General features: G+C 44.8%; 1 long non-coding RNA gene across 1 annotated transcript; it reads left to right on the top strand.

Annotated features, from left to right (window-relative positions):
- The first annotated feature begins 1,614 nt into the window (after positions 1–1,614).
- On the top strand, positions 1,615–13,029 carry LOC309330100. The gene is made up of 4 exons (XR_014151258.1): positions 1,615–1,762; positions 8,622–8,781; positions 9,376–9,516; positions 12,581–13,029. It is a non-coding gene; the product is annotated as an uncharacterized lncRNA (long non-coding RNA).
- Positions 13,030–15,385: the final 2,356 nt, after the last annotated feature.

Here is a 15,385-nt window from a genome sequence, read left to right as displayed (position 1 = left end):
ATGTTACATCGGTAAGCATTATCACATTACACCACAAGGCTTATTATACTATAATTTTCAACATGTATACAAAGTTTATATACTAAAAGAGAGAAAAAAACAAGGACAAAAAACTATTCCAAAATCATATATATACCAACACTTTGGACTTCCTGTCTATCCCGTTGTATATTCCTTTTTTTACAAATGAATGTACTCTTATTATAGTATATTTCTTTACATTTTATCTAATACATTCCTATATCAATATGTACCCTTGTCTTATTTCTCATCTCAGTCTCTCTCCAACGTCAATCGAATGCTAGCATACATAGCAAACCTTGACTGTATTTTTGAACATATATCTTATATCTATCCCACTTTTCCATAATTTTTTGTTTTCAAGGTATTTGTGGGAGCGGAGGTTATGGGGTTTTTTTGTTTTAGTTTCCATTATGTATTTTTGTTTTCTATACTCATCTTGCAAAATGCCCCGAGATCTTCGGGTGAAGGACTGTATAAAAAATTAAAAATGAATGAATGAATGATCTAGTTCTGCATCTATTCCCTAGTGGGAAATACATAAGCTGAACCAAACCAGACAACACTCTTCCGTCCTGTGGTTTCCAGCAACTGGTACAGTGGTACCTCGGGTTAAGTACTTAATTCGTTCCGGAGGTCCATACTTAACCTGAAACTGTTCTTAACGTGAAGCACCACTTTAGCTAATGGGGCCTCCTCCTGCTGCTACGCCGCCGGAGCATGATTTCTGTTCTCATCCTGAAGCAAAGTTCTTAACCTGAAGCACGATTTCTGGGTTAGCGGAGTCTGTAACCTGAAGTGTATGTAACCCGAGGTGCCACTGTATTCAGAATCATTGCTGCTTCTGACTGTGGAGGCAGAGGACAGCTATAATTTCTTCCAGCGCATAGGACACCTTTCTCGCAGATATTCTAAATAAAAAATAAAATGGCAGAATATCTGCAGCTAGCGAAAGCGACAGGAAGAGTAAGAGTAAGAGGCCAACCAAAACAAAAAGTCTATAAGGATTGGGGAATCTTTAAAGAATATTTAGAAAACCATGGAATAAAAGGAAACACCTTGGCAGAATTAGACTGATCCCTGTATTGTATAAATATAAGTTTGTAGGGAGGTAAAAAGAAATTATATAAGAAATATGTAACTGTGTGGTATAAAGTAATGGATAGATAAAGTACAGTGAGATTAACTGGAAGTCAGTTTTAAATTTCTTCTCTATAAGTTTTATAATTGTGTTTAGTATCAGGAGTATATATAATGCTAATTATATGAATCATATTATAATTATATTAATTAATTATCTTATAGTGCATGGTTTGTTTGGTTTTTCTGTTTTTTTGTTTTATTGTATGTTTGTTTACTTGTATGTAGGTCTGTTTTCTCATAAAGGTATTTATTTTAAATTAATAAAGATATATATTTTTAAAAGGAAACGTTCTTTTTCGGTCTTCTTATTCCCTTGACCCCAATCTCCTGCAGAGAGCTAACCTGCTCCCCATCTCTCTCAACCTGTCTCTCACCCACGTGGATAAACACCTTCCTGACATATGATCATCTGGGAGGGTTCCAGCAGGAACGCAGGGGAAATGGAACAACAACAACAGCAGAGCAGGTTTGGCCAGAAGGAAACTCACCACCCGCCTCCCACTTTCTCTCACCGCTCAGCATAAGGGAAGCTGGCGTGGGGTGCCTTGCTTTTGCAAATGCGGCATTTGCCCGGGCCAATTTCTCAGCGCTGACCTGGGTAAGTCTGGGGATTTTATTCTGTTTTAGGTTTAGGCTGCATACATATTTAAAGCAAACTCACCTGAAGAATCCAGGGGGAGGCACACTTTCTTCAGGGTGCTGGGAATTTGTAGCTCTGTGAGGAGTTAGCTGCAGTGCCCAGCATTCTTCGGAGAAAGTAATGTGCTTAAAAATGAATTAAAAATGGTTTAGATACATTGTGTGGGTGCAGTCCTGGGACCACAGAGTTGGGAATGAGGCATGTATTGAAAGCCCATTTAGCCCAATTCACTTCTGCGAGGTTCCATTGCTGTAAGGATTCACCATGCATGAAAGGTAAGGGAAAGGTAAAGAACCCCCGGACGGTTAAGTCCAGTCAAAGGTGACTATTGAGGAGCAAATATCACTTCAGGCCGAGGGAGCCGGTGTTTGTGCACAGACAGCTTTCCAGGTCATGTGGTCAACATGACTAAACTACTTCTGGCGCACAGAGGACTGTGACAAGTGCCAGAGTGCATGGAAACACCGTTTACCTTCCCACCACAATGGTACCTATTTATCTACTTGCACTGGTGTGCTTTTGAACTGCTAGGTTGGCAGGAGCTGGGACAGAGCAACAGGAGCTCACCCCGTCACGGGGATGCGAACTGCTGACCTTCCGATCAGCAAGCCCAAGGGGCTCAGTGGTTTAGCAGTGCCCCCAGCCCCTGAAACCAACCTGGGGGAAATTCAGACTGCAGAACATCATCAGTGGAAGTACTGGTGCTTTATAGAAAAATGGTATGTTATGAAATGCATTGATGATGAGAGGCTGATGGTGGTTCCAGTTGGTATCTGAATATGTTTGTGTGTGTGTTTGACTACTCTTATATATGCAATTGTTCTGTACATGGTTTTTACTGTATGGCGAAATCCAGGAGTGCCAAATTGGCTCCATGACTGTGGGTGCCCAGCACCATGGGTGCCATGCAACATGCATGTCCCTGGCACTGAAATTTGTGGGTGCTCAGCCCCTTCATGTGGAATTTTGTGGGTGCTCAGGCACCCAGGGCCCCAGGGAGTTGGCACCTACCGTATTTTTCGCTCTATAACACGCACCTGACCATAACACGCACATAGTTTTTAGAGGAGGAAAACAAGAAAAAAATATTCTAAATGAAACAGTGGATATATGATTTTTGTGGTTCATGCTGTGGTCACAGACATGTGATCTGACGGTGAGTTTGGGGTAGCCCAATGCAAAAATCCTGAGGATCCATGTGGATCCATGCTTTGTAACCACGTTTTTGCGCCATTGCGACCCCATGAAACAGTGGGTGCGTGTGTGTTTTGGTGCAGGCTGTAGCCATGGATATGCTATGTGATCTGATGGTGAATTTGGGGTGACCTAGTGCAAAAATCCTGAGGATCCATGTGGATCCGTGCTTTGTAACCACGTTTTAAGTGGGGAGGGAAGGAAAAGAACTCAAGGGACAAGGAGCTCGCGTGGGGGGTGTGGAGAAGGATGCTGCTGATAATGCAGGAGAGGCTCCTCTCCAGCTTTGCTCCTTTAGAACAAGCAGGCTCTGCGTCTCTCCCTCCTCCCCGGCAAGGAAACCATGATAGTAACCACTCTGAGACAAATCAAGAAAAATTGCGACCAACACTCTCCCCCAACAAGCGCAGTGAGGTCAAAACACACACACACGCAGAGAGGGAACTGGCCCTAAAGTCGCAGGGCGCTGGGGGAGTGAACGGGAAGCAAGAGAAGGAGAAGGAGCCCTCACACACACAGAGACACACAGAGTGTCAATTCTAAAGTCGGAGGGACAGCGCAGGGAGAGTGAAGGGAAGCAGGAGGAGGAGAAGGAGCCCTCTCTCTCTCTCACACACACACACAGACACAGAGTGTCAATTCTAAAGTCGGAGGGACAGCGCAGGGAGAGTGAAGGGAAGCAGGAGGAGGAGAAGGAGCCCTCTCTCTCACACACACAGACACAGAGTGTCAATTCTAAAGTCGGAGGGAGAGTGCAGGGGCGCAGGGAGAGCGAAGGGGAAGCAGGAGGAGGAGAACTATAGCTCAAGCACACACACACACAGCCCCTACAGTGGCTAATCCAAAATCGGACAGCAAAAAACTGCAGGCAGGGACAGAGAGTACGGTTTTTTTTAAAAGCAGCCAACCCCGCTCTGCTTCTCTCCCTCCTCCCGGCTAGGCTGGCTGAAAAGCTTCGCTGCTACTTAGCAGCTCTGTGGGGAGGAGAGAGGAACATAGAGGACGGGTTTTTTTAAAGCAGCCAAGCCCGCTCTGCTTCTCTCCCTCCTCCCGGCTCGGCTCGCTGACAGGAGCCGCTTACACCCGCTTTGCTGTTTCAAAGCAAGCCACGGACTGCTCACAACTGCAGCAGATTCCCCCGCCATCTGTAGGCATTCGCTCCATAACACGCACAGACATTTCCCCTTACTTTCTAGGAGGAAAAATCTGCGTGTTATGGAGCGAAATTTACGGTATGTCTACTGCTGAGCTACAGCCCTATCCCATTGTAGACAGCCAAATGATCTCGGAAGCTCAAAATCAGGGCAGCAAGCAAACAGCCTTGCCCCACTATGGCATTCTAGTAACTTACTGTTCAGATGCATATTATTTTGTTGTGTTGGATGATGAGTACGATGATTTCGCTCTGCAATAAGGCAGGCGTATTGATTTGTTGTTGTTTAGTCGTTTAGTCGTGTCCAACACTTCGTGACCCCCTGGACCAGAGCATGCCAGGCACTCCTGTCTTCCACTGCCTCCCGCAGTTTGGTCAAACTCATGCTGGTAGCCTTGAGAACACTGTCCAACCATCTCGTCCTCTGCCGTCCCCTTCTCCTTGTGCCCTCCATCTTTCCCAGCATCAGGGTCTTTTCCAGGGAGTCTTCTCTTCTCATGAGGTGGCCAAAGTATTGGATCCTCAGCTTCAGGATCTGTCCTTCCAGTGAGCACTCAGGGCTGATTTCCTTCAGAATGGATAGGTTTGATCTTCTTGCAGTCCATGGGATTCTCAAGAGTCTCCTCCAGCACCATAATTCAAAAGCATCAATTCTTCGAACTTGTTATTATTACCAGTATATGATTATTATTTTGCAGACAACTTCAAGTCACCCCCTTTGAAATTAATTGATCTAAGTTTGTCATGCCTATCAATTTCAATGGTCTACCTCAACATTAAATGCAACCTATTGTTTTTCCCCATATGAATCAGTTTTTATGAAGCATTTTGAAGTGATTTTCCTATAGGGGCCCCCGGGGGCCTGAGCTCAGCACCCACAATGCAGGGGCCCCCGATGCAATTTCTGATGCTCTCTGAGGCCTTGCAGGATCTTGGAACCTGACTTCTGGTGGCACCAGAAGCCAAGTTCTGAGGCTGCAGGGCGCGTGATGTCATGACATCACGCTGCAATGTGACATCATCTCATCACGGTGCATGCGCTGGGCACCTATGACCTATAGCCCTTCGTTTTGTCTGCTCTAAATCTGGGAAGCCTGAGAGCAGAACCTGAGGCCCAGTGATTGGTATTCAGAGGCATCCTGCCTTGGACTGTGGAGATGGAACAAAACTCCCATGACAGACTTCTGCTCCATGAAGTTGTCTAATTCCCTTTGAAAATCAAAGTGTTGGTGCTGACCTTTAAAGTCCTAAATGGCCTCGGTCCTGTATACCTGAAGGAGCATCTCCACCCGCATCGTTCAGCCTGGACACTGAGGTCCAGCGCCGAGGGCCTTCTGGTGGTTCCCTTCCTGCGAGAAGTGAGGTTACAGGGAATCAGGCAGAGGGCCTTCTCAGTAGTGGCACCCGCCCTGTGGAACGGCCTCCCACCAGATGTCAAAGAGAACAACAACTACCAGACTTTTAGAAGACATCTGAAGGCAGCCCTGTTTAGGAAAGTTTTTAATATTTAATGCTGTATTGTTTTTAACACTCGATTGGGAGCCGTCCAGAGTTGCTGGGGAAACTCAGCCAGATGGGTGGCGTATAAATAATAAATTATTATTATATTATTATTATCCAAGCTGGTGCCCATCGCTGCCTCCTGTGAAGAGCAAATTCCATAGTTCAACTGCGCATTGTGTGAGGAAGTCCTTCCTTTGGACTGTCCTTAATCTTCCCGGTTGATGCCGAAATTCCTAGGGTGCAGAAAAGACTATTTATGTATGTGACCACAGCTGCGCGGATGTTATTGGCCCAGAGATGGAAAGAAGATAAAGTCCCGACCAGAGAAGAATAGCAGATTAAGTTAATGAACTATGCACAAATAGCTAAAATGACCAGAACAATCAGAAATAAGGAAGGCCAAAATTTTAATAAGGAATGGGGAAATATTTTATAACGTATTTTAAAGTCCATTGTAAACAGTTACAATCGTTCATAGGATTGAAATATCACTTGTGGTTCATTGGTGAATTTTGGACACAATAGAGAGGTAAAATATTTGGATTGTCATAAAAGATGCAGGACGCAGGCTTTCTCAGCCTTGGCCCCCAGATGTTTTGAGACTACAGTTCCCATCATCCCTGACCACTGGTCCTGCTAGCTAGGGATCATGGGAGTTGTAGTCCCAAAACATCTGGAGGGCCGAGTTTGAGGAAACCTGTGCAGGAGGAAATGATTGACAATAGGACCCACAAGGGGGAGGAGGGAAGTCCAAGAGATTCCTTGGAATTTTGTTTTTATGTTGTATATGTGACTGTAAAATTTTAACCTCAAAAACCAAATAATTAATTTAAAAAACTCTTGCTGGTACCTTTCCCGGGAAAATCAGAAGCTCACTGTGTCAGGTTCCTATTGGAAGACCAGACAAACGCTAGAACATTAGCAGTGGCGAAGTTTTTATCGGTGGTTGCAGGAACCAATTATCCCTATCTTTAAGTCTGAACAAAATGCTTGTTTAACCTGGAGGTAGGCTGTCTGAATTGTGTATTGCTTTGTAACGATTTGTTGGGTCTCTGGACCGTAATAAAGATTGACCGAAAAAACAAAAAAGTATCTTCCGGGTTGACAGCTGAGAGGCTGCAAATTGACACCTACTTAATTGGTAGCAAGACTCATTAGACTTGATGGGTCTTACATCAGAGTAGACATTCTTAGGATTGCACCTGTTGTGTCAACAGGTGTCATTTCTCCAGGTTAATCCCAAGTGTCCCAGCAGACACCCATGATTTGTGTGGGAGAACATATGGGCAGTTTTGGGTGTGAGTCATGGTCAAATCCTCCTCTCACTCCTCCGCCTCCTATTTTGTTCAATTGCAGCCGTGGGGTGTAGCTCCCTGGGTGATACTTGCTCGCTTGCCAGGAGAAAAATGGGTCATGAAAATCAAATGGCTATAACAGTGCACAGGAGCCAACTCCAGGGGGCCATGGGTTCTTGGGCGCCCACAGTAATATAATTTTGGAAAGGAAATTCCGTATATAATATCTAACATTGGAATTATATAATAATATAACATTGGAAAGGAAATTCTATCCCAACAAAAGGGGAATGGTTAAGTAAACTATGTGAGTACCTGACGGATTTAAGAAGGCATAAATCCAAAACTATAATTCAGAAACAATGGGAATGCTTAAATGACTATTTATACAAGCAGGGCTCAAATACAAAAGTTTGGTTGTGCTTAGACTAACCTTGTGAAGAATATAGGGAACATAAAGATTTGACTGATTATGAAAGAACCTAAGGAAGGGAAATGATGGAAGAACAGATGTAAAGGCGAGCAAGATAACTAAAACGTGCGGTGAATGCGGCGGAAGTCTTTTATAATATTTTGACTAGGATTTATATATTGTAATGTTTGAAGCATGAATTTGGTAATATTATTGGTTATGAAAAGTATTTTCTTTTCTTTTGTCTTTTTTTTTTTTTTTTAGTTTGCATTTTGGAAAACGTGTATATAAATGTGTTTACAGTGTTATGTATTGTTCTTTGTTTCTCTTTCTTTTCTTGTAAACTTCAATAAAATAGAAAAAAATAATAATTTTGGGGGCTGGGTGCCCACAAAGTCAATGAAAAACGTTGGCAGGCGGCAGCAACACTGCCTCCGAGAGGGAAGCAGTTCAGCTCTGCCCTTCTTTGCCAGCCAGAGATGCACCCTTTTCTGGCTGGTGGGTCTCTCTGTCTCCAAGTCCAAGCCCCTCCCCATGGAAAAGGGTGTCTCACTGTCTGTGGATAGGAGGAGGAAGAGGAGTCACCGCTGCCGCCGCAACGCAGATGTGTGACGTCTCTCACACACACGCCTGCACGTAGTGAGTGTGATGTTGCGTGCCCAAGTTGCAGCAGTGGGTACCCACAGTGGCACCCCTGAAACAGTGGTACCCAAACTGCAATCTGTGGACCACCAGTGATCCATGAGCTTCATTCAGGTGGTCCAGGGCATGTCTGCATTGAAATTTCATGTTGAATTTGCATTGCATTTCGATGGCATCTTTTCTTTCTTTTATTGCATTTTATTACAATCTGAAATCTATGAGTGCAGATTCCAACACAGGAAGATACAACATAAGAAATAAAAGAAGCAACGAGAGGACAGCTACAAATAATTCAGCATCTAGCAAAGCACATTGCAGTTGCTTCCAAAATGGAATGGAAATCATGAATGGGTCCTCCAAGGCCATCAGGTATTTTAAGGTGGTCCGTAAAAAGAAGACCTACAGTGACCTATTCAGTCTCCTGCACTAGGAAGGGACTCCTAGCCCTTCCACAATATGTCTTTGACTACCAGTTAAATTGTTACGGCTTTTGGATCATACAATAAACCCTCTTTGCTGAATACCAGTTGAGCCAGGATGCTGAAGCAGATAGGCCTTTGGCCTGATCCAGCAGGCTTTTATTATGTTCTTGTGATCAGCCTTCATTCCTACTTGCAGGAAAACATCTGAGCATCGCAAGATGTCAAGTCTGTACAAAGCCTTCACAAACATGATTGAGCGCAACTCCAAGGCAAACCACAAGAAGGTGGCCGAGACGGAGAAGTTCCAGAAGAGTGAGTTTAAGAAACTAATTCACCAGGAACTCTCACCGGTCAAGGTAATCCTTGTTTGAGGAGAAATATCATTTAGACAAGTAGCTTATCAATCAATCCCTCTTCCCAGGGAACTCTGGGAATTGTAGCTTTGGGTGGGGGGATAGGGGGTATTCTAAAAGTGCTGAGCACTCTTAACAAGCTACACTTCCCAGAATTCGTGGGGAGAAGCTATGACTCTTAGAGTGGTATAATACTGCTTTAAATGTAGGGTACAAACAAGGCCTGTATCTATGGAGGCATCGTTGGTGGCTTTCTGACCTTTCTCCAATCACCACACTCCTCTCAGGCCAATTTGCATTTCAAGCAACCAACACCTCTCACTCTAAGGAAAGGGGCAAAAGGCTGGCCATCCTTATCTGGCCTTGAAACCAAATACCAAGAATTCAGGTGGGTCTGCAGAGGGGATGGGCAGCTCCCATGGCTAATCCAATTTGGTTCTCATAATCTGTTGGGACTTCTGCTATAGGAAAAGGAAGTCCATCAAAACCTGTAGAAGTAAAGGTGGGTGGGGGTAAGATATGATTCATTCTCCGAAGCCGTGATCCCTCACATCTTTTATCTCCTTCTCCATCCTCTTCCCTTCTTTGTGGCTCCAGAGGACATCCAGTAATAAGTACAAGCATATGAAGAATCTCCCTGACTCCGACGTTGAATTGATGAATGACAAGGAGGTTGTGCCCTGTGTTTACTGAAGTGTGCCCCAGGTGATTGTGTCCCTGGCGTGGACTTCAAAGAAGGTACTGTTCCATATGGAGTATTCTGTTGCAGCTCCATTATCTATTGGGGGTAGGAAAGTCATTCATGAACCTTTGGCATCCCTTTGCCCTTGGAAGCCATTGCAAAACCAGCCTCCGTAATAGAGAGATTACTGGAGCTCATTGGTGTGGCTCTAATATTTCCAAATGAGCAATAATGGTGGCTGGCACCTGTTGGGATTGGTAGGGTGAAAGGCTAGGGAGCCCAACAGCAGGGGGAACCAGAGCCGACAATGGGTAGAACTTGAGTCAATGACAATATGGGTTCAGTCCTGTCCACAGGACTGAGTTGGCTTTGGTTGCCCTGATGGATGACCTATGCAGAGAGAGGAACAGGGGGAGTGCAACCTTGCTCCTGTTTTAGTTGAAGATGCCAGGGATTGAATCTGGATCCTTTTAAATGAAAAGCAGATGCTATACCACTGAACTGTGGTCCTTCCTTAAAGCGTCACATGAAAGGGTCACCTCAAAGCATATATTTAGATGGTGGATATTCCCCTCCCAAATGGTTAAGGGGTAACGGAGAGGTTAGGCTGACCTCGACCAGAGCCAGGGCTTTTTCTGCTGTGGCCCCAATCTGGTGGAACGCTCTGTCACAAGAGGCTAGGGCCCTGTGGGACTTGACATCTTTCTGCAGGGCCTGCAAGACAGAGCTGTTCCACCAGGCCTTTCGCCAAGGCACAGTCTGACCCCCTCCTTTGGTAATCCTGACAGAACTCTAGCCCAATGGTTGCCATTGATTTGATTTTGATTTGATTTTAGAATGATTTGATTTTAGAATGAATTGATTTTAGAATACTGTGTTACTTTTATTGTTGTTAGCCACTCTGAGCCCTGCTTCGGCTGGGGAGGGCGGGATATAAATATTATTATTATTATTATTATTATTATTATTATTATTATTACGAAGGAAGTTACTGCAAGAGAGAGACACTAAGGCTGAGGCTGTTTTCTGAGGGTGTTTCCAATTATAGTGAGGTAGGAAAGTAGAAAATAGTGCCAGTATTCACATTGGGAAACCCTTTGGTTTCAGATAGTACATGGGTAAAGGTAAAGGGACCTCTGACTTTTAAGTCCAGTCGTGGACGACTCTGGGGTTGCAGCGCTCATCTCGCTTTACTGGCCAAGGGAGCCGATGTTTGTCCGCAGACAGTTTTTCTGGGTCATGTGGCCAGCATGACTAAATCGCTTCTGGTGAAACCAGAGCAGCGCACGGAAACGCCGTTTACCTTCCCGCCGGAGTGGTACCTATTTATCTACTTGCACTTTGATGTGCTTTCAGACTGCTAGCTTGGCAGGAGCAACGGGAGCTCACTCCGTCGCGGGGATTTGAACTGCCGACCTTCTGATCAGCAAGTCCTAGGCTCTTTGGTTTAGACCACGGCGCCACCCGCGTCCCTTTTAGTACATGGGTAGATGAGTCTAAAAAGCCCGGGACATAAATTTTCATGGCCCTCTAGAGGCTATAGTGGCTCATTTAACAGAAACAATGTATTTAGTGTTAATTCTGGAACCAGACAATATTACTCTTGGGAAAAGCAAGTCTCTGTCTTCGTACAATTTTAAATCCATGGGAGTGATCTTGCAGAAAGGGGCTCATTGGTTGCCAGGTGTGACCCCCCCCCATCTTTCCTACCCAACTAATTACTGTTGAACATAGGAATTTCGGAATCTACCTTATTTTGAGTCAGACTGTTTGTCTATCTCAGTGTTGCCTATTCAGACTGGCAGCCGTTCTTCAGGGTTTCAGACAGGGAGCATTTCCCAGGCCTACCTGGAGATTCCAGTGATTGGACCTGGGATATTCTGCATGGAAATCTGATGCTCACCACTGAGCTATAGTTCTTCCTCATCACCTTCAGACCAATCAGCTGGAAAAAACCCAAACCAAACCAGCCTAGCAACTCAGAGATTCCCATTTTCCTTACTGTCAGCTTCAAACATGTTTCTCTCTCAGCCTCAAACCTTCACAGAGGGTGTGGTTTTGTAAGATTTGTTACTGAACTCTTTTGACAAAACACACTTTTAAGTGCTAAATTGCTGACCTACTTCTTGCATTGTGTTTCATATGTTCTCTTGGTATAAGCTGCCCTGAGAACAAAAGGCTATGTTGACAACAGCAGATCCAGCTAGGCAAGGTGTCAAACCAGTTATTTCCATTGGGTTGAGTCCGTTGTTAGTCCTACCCAGAGTAGATCCACTGAAATTAATGGGCCTAAATTGACCAGTAATTTAAGTGGGTCTACTCTGAGTAGGAGGGACATGGGTGGCGCTGTGGGTTAAACCACAGAGCCTAGGAATTGCCAATCAGAAGGTCGGTGGTTCGAATCCCCACGACGGGGTGAGCTCCCGTTGCTCGGTCCCTGCTCCTGCCAACCTAGCAGTTCGAAAGCACGTCAAAGTGCAAGTAGATAAATAGGTACCGCTCTGTCGGGAAGGTAAATGCTGAACTGGTTCGCCAGAAGCGGCTTAGTCATGCTGGCCACATGACCCGGAAGCTGTACGCCGGCTCCCTCGGCCAATAAAGCGAGATGAGCGCTGCAACCCCAGAGTCGGTCACAACTGGACCTAATGGTCAGCGGTCCCTTTACCTTTACCTTACTCTGAGTAGGACTAGCATTAGCTACAGTTGGGTCATGGTTAGCTGGGCTAGGACCCAGGAGATCAGGGCTGAAATCCTTGCTGGGTCATGGAGTCCACTGGATGTGGCCTCAGGCCAGTCATTGTGTCTCAGCCTAGCCTACCTCACAGGGTTGTTTTGAGGATAAAAATAGGGAGAGGATAGAACTATGTATGCCTTCTTGAACCCCCCCTTGAAGTGGGATAGAAATGCAACAGCAAATAAATCAATTATTCCAATATGTTGAGATGTTGGTGGTTTTCTCATGGAAGGTTGTTGTTGTTGTTGTTGTTGTTGTTGTTGTTGTTGTTGTTGTTTTCACTGATTGAAAATGCCAGTTTTGTACAGAGCTGTTGATGCAGCACCGATTTTGAGCCACGCTGTCCACGCTCATTTGCAATGATTCCTCCCCTTTCTCTCTTGCAGGACTCAGAGCTCCTTGGAGGAAGTTCTGGATGAAGTCACCCGAACAATCAATGAGATGTGATGGGGTCAAGAATCTGTTTCTTTTGTGGAAGTGGGGGGCATTTGTATAGGAAAGAACAGTTGTGCCTCCTCCTTCGTGTGTGTGTGCGTGTGCGTGTGTGAGAGACAGCCATCCTGTATAGACACATCTTGTACCAAACAATCAGCGATCCTGTTTGCTTTGGGTGCCAATGCTTACGATGCACAAAAAATAATAACTGAGCAGTGGGAGGGTGAGATGCAATAATCCATTTACAACAGGGGTGGGGGGCAACCAACAGCCAGGGCCATTACCTTCAGTGGTGGGTTCATGGAATACTTTTGGGCCACAAGTCCAGGGGTGAGACTCAGAAGATGAGGAGGCAGCAGACTTGAAGGAAGAGAAACAAAACCTCAAAAAGCAGCTAACATATTTATAAATATGTACTTGTGTTTGTGTGTGTGTTTGCCAACCCCACCAAATTCCCACTCCTTTGCCGCCCTTCTTCCCCAATACCTGGCATCATCCCTCCCTCCACACCTGACCAGTCAAGACTCTTACATTACCAAGCCACGCCATGCGTGATGGAAACATGCCTTTGCGCAAGATGCTAGTCCATATTGAGGAAAGGGAGATTGAAATTGTTTCTACGGTTGTCTCTTCCACTGGTCCTTTTGGAATTTTCTATCCGCCGGACTGGAAGGTTGATGAGTCAGAGAAATAGTGGAGGAGGGGAATGGAAAGCTTAAATTACCACCAAGAACTGAGTACAATAGATAGGGTGTAAACTTTCTGGTTTGTATATTTGGCCATTTCCATTCCATTTGTTTCATTTGCAAAAAGTAATTTATTTACATTTTTTTGAATTCTTTAAAAAAAACAACTAAAGTATTTTCTTTCTACCACAGCTTTTCTCTTGTCATTTATTTATTTTGCATGTCATCTTTCCTTAAAAAAAAAAATGTCTGAAATCTATTTACTGGATCTGTAATTTACTGGTTAACATCTGGATGCTTCCTGGAGACAGAAGTGATCGACACATCAAAATCAATATGTTTGCATAACAACCCCATAAAAACGCAATGGTGTGGTGTGCTGAGTTGCTGAAAAGGGGGAATGACAACTAAACTGGAGGGAGGAATAGAAACACACACACACAGTGGGAAAAAAACCATTGTCTGGATCCCCAAACACACAGAGAAAATAGAGGAATCCACTGTAATCCCCCCCCCCGAACACGCATGTGATAACTGAGCAATGTTGACTGACTGTTGGGGCTGATGAGATTTAGAGTCCAACATCTGGAGAGCCATGGGTTCCTCAACCACAGTTTGGGTCTTCAAGATATCCCACCATCTCTCTCTCTCTCTCTCTCTCTCTCTGAAACCATAGGCTTGTAGCGAATTGCACCTTTGATGGATAAACCAAGGCTGGGCACATTCCTGATTCTGAAGGAACTGCTTCTAGCAGAAAAACAGGACAAGGTCTAGCAAAACACCTTGCTTCTGCCCTTATGATATATACCAAATAACATAAGAAGAGCCATGTGGTCCATCTACTGCCAACATCACGTGTCCTACAGTGGCCATCTAGATGCCACTGAGAAACCAGTGTGAAGAGGACAACCCTCCCCTGCACTCCCCCCCCCAAGAACTGGTCCTTCAAGGGACATCCGGCCTCTGAACCTAGAAGCAGGAAACAGCCATGGTAGCTAATAGCCACTGTTGATCTCATCTTCCACCCATTGGCCCAACCTACCCTTTTAAACCCAGTTTGGAAAGCTCTGGGCTGTACAGCTGCCATATTTTGAAGAGCAAAAAAGAGGACACGACTTCTACTTTTAACTATGGGTCGCTGACGACTCTCATTTTACACACCCATGAAAAAGAGGGCGTGTCCTGGAAAAAGAGGACATATGGCAAACCTAGCTAGGGCATCAAGCACCACTGAGAGGCTGCCAGGTGGACCAACAGTTTGAATTAGTATGAGGTCACTTCCTATATTCCATTGTCAGTGTTTTGGTAGGACACCAGGGGGCACCCTAACCCTTTCCTAATACAGTGGTAGCTCAGGTTACATACGCTTCAGGTTACATACGCTTCAGGTTTCAGACTCCGCTAACCCAGAAATAGTGCTTCAGGTTAAGAACTTTGCTTCAGGATGAGAACAGAAATCGTGCTCTGGCGGCGTGGTGGCAGCAGGAGGCCCCATTAGCTAAAGTGGTGCTTCAGGTTAAGAACAGTTTCAGGTTAAGTACGGACCTCCGGAACGAATTAAGTACTTAACCTGAGGTACCACTGTACCATATCCAGCTGCTACCATATTTAGATATCCTGCAGATGTTTTCTAAGGCATTTGCCTGGACTCATGAGTGCCCAGCTGTTTGAAGAGATAAGGATGGGAGAAGCAGTCAATTTCTAATAAATTTGTGTGGTCATACAAATTGCACATTTTTGTCTAACATGCACATTTTTATGCAGCTGTTTTTCCCCAAATAAAGAAGTTTTTGAACGTTCTTTTCACATTTTTATGCACATTTTAGCCCCAGTAGAAGCATTTTTAATGTACACATTACTTGGCTGGAAGACTGCAGCATCTGGGACTTTCTAGTTTTAGAGGAAAAGTAAGAGCACTTACTTCTGAGTAGGCATATACTCCATTGTACTGTCAGTTAACCGAACCATGAGAATTCTTAACGAGAGCCTGTTGTTCAGCTGGAATCATGCCCGAGCCTTCATGCCAGATCCTGTCACTCTTCCATCTTGTCTGTTGGCACATTGTCTTGG

The sequence above is a fragment of the Podarcis erhardii genome, assembly GCF_964252035.2.
Source record: "Podarcis erhardii genome assembly, chromosome: 15".
Classification (NCBI taxonomy): Eukaryota; Metazoa; Chordata; class Lepidosauria; order Squamata; family Lacertidae; genus Podarcis; species Podarcis erhardii.
This window is presented reverse-complemented; position numbering and strand designations above follow the sequence as displayed.